This window comes from Aedes aegypti, chromosome 1, assembly GCF_002204515.2.
Source record: "Aedes aegypti strain LVP_AGWG chromosome 1, AaegL5.0 Primary Assembly, whole genome shotgun sequence".
NCBI lineage: Eukaryota > Metazoa > Arthropoda > Insecta > Diptera > Culicidae > Aedes > Aedes aegypti.
The window spans coordinates 179408740-179416577 of NC_035107.1; positions in this window are offsets into that span (position 1 = coordinate 179408740).

Consider the following 7838-nt stretch of genomic DNA (forward strand, 5'->3'; position numbering starts at 1 on the left):
CTGCTCGTGGTTCGTCCCCTTCAGAAATCAGTACACAAAAGCACACACTCAATGCCGGAGGGTTGCCTAAATCATGGGCCACTTAATGGTGAGAAGTTAATAAAGCGTAACATTCAAAGGGACACACTAGCAAAGGGAAGAAGAACAAAATGAAACGAAAATTGAGGATTATGATCCTTTTACGTTTTGTTCCACGCGACGCATATTTTTGATCAAATGCTAGAGCCTGCTATTCTATGGACGAGCTTTGATTAAACGGTGGAAAAGTCAAGATGCTGCGCGCAACTGAGAAATCGAAGCAGATGTTTTTGCCCTCTATTGAACCCAGTTGATTAGGAACTAATGGAAGGGGACTTTGGTTGTGAAACGAATTCAAGAGAGGTGATAAATTAATGGACGCTGAAATTATAGCTGTTGAAAGATTAATGAGACAACAACTGGTGGAAGGAGCATGCTTTCGTGTTAGCAACATTGATAAACTCGTACTCAAAACGCTATCATTTAGCAGTTCGGATGAAAAGATCACGTGAGATCTTTTGTGAACAAAAATAATACCATGCAAAAAACAAAGCCTATGCAATATGATTCTAAGTTGAAACAATTTTGAGGGATTAAATATTTAATTATTATTTGAAAATTATCTTTTTTAAAAGACATCTATTCAGTTGCTCTACTTGACTGTGAAGCTCAATACTCCTAGAATATTTGTACTGAATATACATATTTCGACGATTTTTCTTCTTTTATTGGCATTTTCTCCCGAATTCATGAAGATTGAGACGTTGCACGGTATGTTTCAGACATGAAACGGAAATGTCCCCAAACTGGCCCTGGCGGAACCGGCTACGATGTTCCGGAACGGTTCACTTATTCGAATTATGTTGAAATGATGACAATTGACCATTATCTTATATTTTACATGAAAACTTCAGTGTTGCAACTTCAATAAATAAAAAATAATCACATTTCCCAAGCTTGGCGCCTTTGTGACCCCAGTACAATCCGGAATATCTCCGGCATGGTTCTGAATGCAGCATTCTCCATTTATTGAGCTTGAGCTTGATTGGCCGCCCGTGGTTGCTACTCCAAAATCGCCAGATCAGCTGCACTTACACAAGGAACCAAACAGATGACTGCTTGGGATTAACAGGCACCCTCAGTGTATAAGTGCTTATACAGTCAAACCTCCATGAGTCGATATTAATGGGACCATCGACTCATGGAAATATCGAGTCATGGAACAGCTATTCTTTGGAAAGCTGTTTGAAGGGACCATCATAGTAACCATGATTTTATGTTTTTAGTATGGTTCTATGAGTCGATATCGAGTAATGGAACATCGACTCATGGAGGGATGACTGTATATAAGTGATCTTATATTTGAAGGCAACAATGGTGCCTGCCACGTCAGAATGCAGACCAATTGTTGATGCATTCAACTGGCTCGCACGGTTGACCGTATATACCACTGCGTCAATGCCAGTTTATGCGGGAAGGGTGAAAGGGTAGAGTAAATTTTATGGCAGAGAGGCTTGCTGGTTTGGTTAGCAGACTGCCTATGTATCAGGCGTAAAGGAAGGCATGCTATAATGATGAACGAATGGAAGCGTAGGGAAACGGTTTATTTCTGTCCGTCTCGGTTTCTAGCAAATGCTATGAACTATGATAGATACATCAACTGTGATATATTAAGAGTGGCAGATAGTAGCAAGTGAAAGATACAACTACAAAGTACGAGGAAAGGGACGGACCTGGGATTGAACCCATGACCTTCTGCCCAGTAAACACACCCTCGTATATAATAGGATATAAGAGTACAAATGTGGAGGCGATATACGTACATATTGCATGCAGCCTTATGGCGCATGTACGTATATCGCCTCCACATTTGTACTCTTATGCGCTATCGTATACGAGTTTGTGTTTACTGGGTGCTTATGAAGCAGAAGCGGTAGCCATTAGACCACCAACCCCGTCTTGAATGCAGCATTCTCCATTTATGGCAAATAGCTGAAACCTTTTTAAAGTAAACTGACGACGAAATTGCAGCTATTTAAAAATGCCTTGGAGGTCGGTAACGTAAGAGTTAACAATATTGTATAACTTGTTTTCAACATGCCCGGCTCCAAATCCACGCGAATCAGTGCTTCGAAATCCGGACACAAACATTTCTCGATTAAAACAACAGTTTTGTAAGTTTTTCATCACTGTTAACTATATTTCAGCGCGAATAAAGGTTAAATTTTGCATTTGGCATATAAAATGTACCTTAAATTGCTCTTGGGAAGAAAATCATCGAAAACAGTTGGACTGGTGAATCTTATGAAGCGTCCTTAAAAACTGCAAAAATACTGTTGCTCTTGACGTGTGTTTGTTATTAGATTTAAATTAATTTATTTCATTCGCCTACTAAGGACTGTTCATTTAAGAAAGTGGACACCTAAATATTAGCATTTTGGTGTAAAAATTCCATAAAATCAAATAAAATTTTGTTTCAGTGTGATCTCAAGTGTTTATTTTGACAGCAGACAAAAGTTGACATAAAAAAATATAAATTCTAAACGATGGGTCGAATTGACATGGCGACTCTCAATTTTTTCTGCACAAATGGTGTACAGAAAAACTGCCGTTCCGAGATTTGGCTTAAATCGCGAAGTATCCAAATTGAATTTTTTTCAACGCTGTGGCCAAAACAGATATTCCTGACGACGTACGATACATCCCAACAGAAAAATTTGGGAAAAATGATTTGGTTTGGCAAGCAATTTGCTCCTGCGGTATGAAAGTACTACATATTTCACGACGGGTTCAATTAACGGCGAAAATTACAGAACTGAATGCAATAAAAAATGGCTTCTGCCCATCTACTGAAAGCATACCATGCCTCCATTGCACATTGGTCCCAAAGCCATATCTAGGAAGACAAAAACGATTGCGCCTAAACCGTCAATTTTAGATATATGTTGTCTTCGGCAAAGTTTCTCCATATTTCTCAGACATTTTTTTCAGAGATGTGAAATTAGGGTGGCCCATACGGTTTACGAGATCAGCACATAAACTTTTTTGCTGACGCATTTAGGACTACACAATGTTCTACAATGTTTTAGAACAATCGATTTGGAGCAACTTTGCCGAAGAACCCAAATTTCTATCTTTTATGGTTCGCGAGTTATGATTTTTTTTAATAAAAAAGTTAGGGTGGTACTGAAAAATCAGTTTTTTCTTGATAACTTTTCATACGATAATTTCTCGCAAAAACTTTGTTCCGAGCACTTTTAGAACTTTTGATTGCGCAACTTTTTGCCGAAGAAACTAATGTTCTATCTCTTATGGTTACAGAGTTATCGAAAATTTTCTTCGAAAAAATGGTTGTTTTCAAATGCCGATATCTCCAAAAGGCGCAAACGGATTTTCAATCTTTTGTCGGCATTAGAAAGATTATCTCTTTCTCTGTTTATGGTGGAAAAACTGTGAGGACGTTTTCTGTTTGAAAAAATTGACAAAATTTTGAAAATAATATGTTTTTTAACCGAAAATTGTCCATAACTTGAAAAATATTCGAGATAGCTCTTTGGTGCCTTCAGCAAAAATGTGCATAATTGAAAGTTCTGAAAGTGCTTCATACAAAGTATTCATGAAAAATTATCGCTTTAAGATATATTCACCATAAACCGAATTTTATATCATAAAGAAAGCGAAAAAAGAGATATTTGCTGGAACAACCGGAATAACTGTATGTAAAGTCATATAAAATTGAATATATATGTAATGAAATAAGATCGATCACAATAAGCGAAATCTAAGGAGTTAGGGAAATTTAGTTGCTGAAGCAGTTTTAACAGTGATCCATGGAACATTAATCCATAAACGAAGTCTTGTTATTTCACGCGACATATTGTTTGTCCAGCTAATCTATGCCGTGGTTGGTTATAAATTGCTACCGCTTCGGCTTACTAAGCAGAAGGTCATGCGTTCAATACCGGTCCCGTTTATTATATTATCATCCCTAAACGATAACAAAACGTATACTTTGAAGAATTCCTTCAAATTACCAAAACCTTACTTCCCGTGATATCCTCCCATAGAAATATAGAAGTATCAGCAATTATTCTATCTGAGCATCCAACTTATCCCATTCAATTCAATCAAATCCAATAAATCTGCCACAACGAATAAGTCAGGGCAGCATTCGCCTGTTGAAGAATGCATGAAACTTGAACAAGAACCAGATATAAATCCCAAATATCTGTCTAAGGTAACGAACCAGAAGGTGGGCCTTGATCACTTGAAAACTGCTTCAGCAAATAATTTTCCTTTTTTTAAACTCCTTAGATTCCACTTACTATGATCGATATCAATACATGTGTATTCAATTTAAAATGACTTTACATACAGTTATTTCGATTGTTCCAGCAAATATCTCTTTTTTCGCTTTCTTTACCATATAAAATTCGGTTTGTGGTGAATATATCTTAAAGGGTTGATTTTTCATGAATGCTTTGTATGAAGCACTTTCAGAACTTTCAATTTTGCACATTTTTGCTGAAGGCACCAAAGAGCTATCTCGAACATTTTTCAAGTTATGGACAATTTTCGGTTAAAAAACATATTATTTTCAAAATTTTGTCAATCTTTTCAAACTAAAAACGTCTTCACAGTTTTTTCACCATAACCAGAGAAAGAGATAATCTTTCTAATGCCGACAAAAGATTGAAAATCCGTTTGCGCCTTTTGGAGATATCGGCATTTGAAAACAACCATTTTTTCGAAGAAAAATTCTTATAACTCTGTAACCATAAGAGATAGAACAGTAGTTTCTTCGGCAAAAAGTTGCGCAATCAAAAGTTCTAAAAGTGCTCGGAACAAAGTTTTTGCGAGAAATTATCGTATGAAAAGTTATCAAGAAAAAACTGATTTTTCAGTACCACCCTAACTTTTTTGTTGAAAAAAATCATAACTCACGAACCATAAGAGATAGAAATTTGGGTTCTTCGGCAAAGTTGCTCCAAATCGGTTGTTTTAAAACATTGTAGAACATTGTGTAGTCCTAAATGTGTCAGCAAAAAAGTTTATGTGCTGATCTCGTAAACCATGAGGGCCACCCTAATTGCAAATCTCTGAAAAAAATGTCTGTATAATATAGAGAAATTCTGCCGAAGACACCATATATCTAAAATTGACGGTTTAGGCGCAATTGATTTTGTCTTCCTAGATATGGCTTTGGGACCAATGTGCATTGTTTTTGCCAGACCTAGCATCGGCTCACTATGCTTCAGCTACTTTGGAGATGCTCATGAAGGAATAAGTCGAATTTGTAGAAAAATGATCGAATCCATCAAATTGCTCAGAACTACGCCTCATTGAAACATATTGGGCAATAATCAAACGGCATCTTAAGGAGGATGGATGAGAAGCAAGCTCCATCGATTTTTTCAAGAAAATGTGGTCAGCAGTTCAAAAAGCAGTTCGAAAAGTTCCGAAAAAAGTTGTGCAGAATTTTATGGGAGGTATCAAAAGAAAAGTAAGAGCATTCTCCAGCAATGCTCAATAAATGTTCAAATTTATGTGAATTTGATCGAAATTACGTTGATTTCCATGTATTTTAGGTAAACTCATGAATTTGTTCGAAAATAAAGAGTTTACTATAAAAAACACGTGTCCACTTTCTTAAATGAACAGTCGTTATGCTGCATTTATATTTTATGTGAAGTATTTGGTTATTGCAATGAGCTCAAATGTAAATTTCGGCTAAAATGCTTCCAAGTTATCAAATACAGCTTTCAATGTGCATGGTGTCCGGCTTTCGATGCGTCCGGGAATTCTATGCAAAACGGTATAACCGTCATAAAATCTAGTCAACCTTCCTTAAACTAATGGTTTACTTTGTCTGAAGATTATAATCAAAAAGGTTTGCGTTTTACACGGTAAGGATGTAATATGTACATTGAATACGTCATTACTCTATTAGGTGATATTGAATTCCACAGTACGCCAAACGTATTCGAACCAATGACCTCAAATAAGAAAAGATGCACTTCAGCCTTCAGTATCATTCGAATGTGAATGGAAGCTGATGCTGAATGTATCATACAGGTAATGATCGCTTATAAATGTGATGCTCATGTATGGTACAAGTTGTGTACGAGATGTTGGATTTTGCATTGGTATAATAGCTGCGCATTTCAATAAAATAAATTGCATATCATAAGTTGTACCTGAACAATGAAGCAATTCTGATCGCTTGAGCCTCAATCTATAATGGTATGGATAAACGAGCGAAGCGTGTAGTTGGATAGCAAGCTGAACTTGGGTCACTCAGCAGCACCGGCTGCTTCTCACCAGTAGGCTCAGCTAGCTCAGAAGGATAGAGATCTAATATAAGTTATTTTGAATAATTTGTTCATCGAGTTAACACGTATCAACGATCGATACCTGAGAGCCGGTATGACTCGGATAGACGGTGTCAATGTAAACGATTGCGAGGCATGGAATGTTTACCCATTCGCTGCTTTATTGCTGTTAAGTGTTGCTCCGCGGCGGCTACTAAAGTATGTACGATGAAATACTTGTATGGATCCCCGATGAAAGGAATAAGGTGTGAAATGCTTCCGAAGCGTAAAGAATGAATAATGGCAATTATCAAACGTTTTGTTCTCTGTTGGCTTATTTGCGGTCGTTGAGACGAATGAATTAGTGATAACGTAAACAATATTGTATTGTGATTTTTTTAACTCCTTTAAACACATACCTCAGAGCAAACACCACCTTCTTTTGGTAAAATTAATGGTCAGGCGTATCATCTGACTTACCTGAGTTACCTCAGGGATGTCAAAAATCTTTGTTTGCGGATGACACAGGCCTCTCCGCCAAAGGACGAAACCTGCGTGTCATCTGTAGTCGATTGCTAAAAAGTTTGGATATTTTTTCTTTATACTTGCAAAAATGAAAGGTTTCTCCCAATGCTTCCAAAACTTAACTAATAATATTCCCACATAAAACAAAAGCTCTTTATTTGAAACCTTCAAGTAGACATTTTGTCACGTTGAGAAGGGTTCCAATAAATTTTTCAGATGAAGTTAAGTATCTAGGGCTCATGCTAGATAAAAATTAAACTTTCAAAAATCACATTGAGGGCGTTCAAGCCAAATGTAACAAATATGTAAAATGTCTCTATCCCTTTATTAATAGAATATCAAAACTTTGTCTAATGAACAAGCTTTTGATATTCAAACAAATTTTCAGGCCAGCTTGTATGCTGTACCAATATAGACTAGCTGTTGTAATACCAGGAAGAAAGCTCTAAATAGAATTCAAAATAAAATTTTGAAAATGATTCTGAAGCTTTATCCCTGGTATACCAATGAGTTACATAGAATATCCAATGTTGAAACATTGGAACAAAGGTTAAATAAAACTATTAATAGTTCCAGGCAAAAATCGTTACAATCTTCTATTGTCACGATTAATGCGTTATATATTTAGTTTAAGTTAGGTTAAGTATATTTGAAGCGTTTTTATTCTCTTATCAACTCAACTGTAAAAAACGGCAAATGAAATGCAATATATTGTTAACAAAATGTTAATAATATCTAAAATTTGTTTCACCAAAGTGGGATGATAGTGTTGTCTTAAAACACAGAACACCTAGATAAAAGAAATGAACGCAATGTTTGAAATGATACTACTAAAGAAATATATAAAAATAACCTGATTTGTACGTTTTGGTAAACTTTAAATTATTCTAACAATGTATGTTGGAAAATTATAGTTTTTTTTAATTTTACGATCAAGCCTTCGTGCCAAACACTAGCATTCGATTATTATGTTTAGAAGAGCAA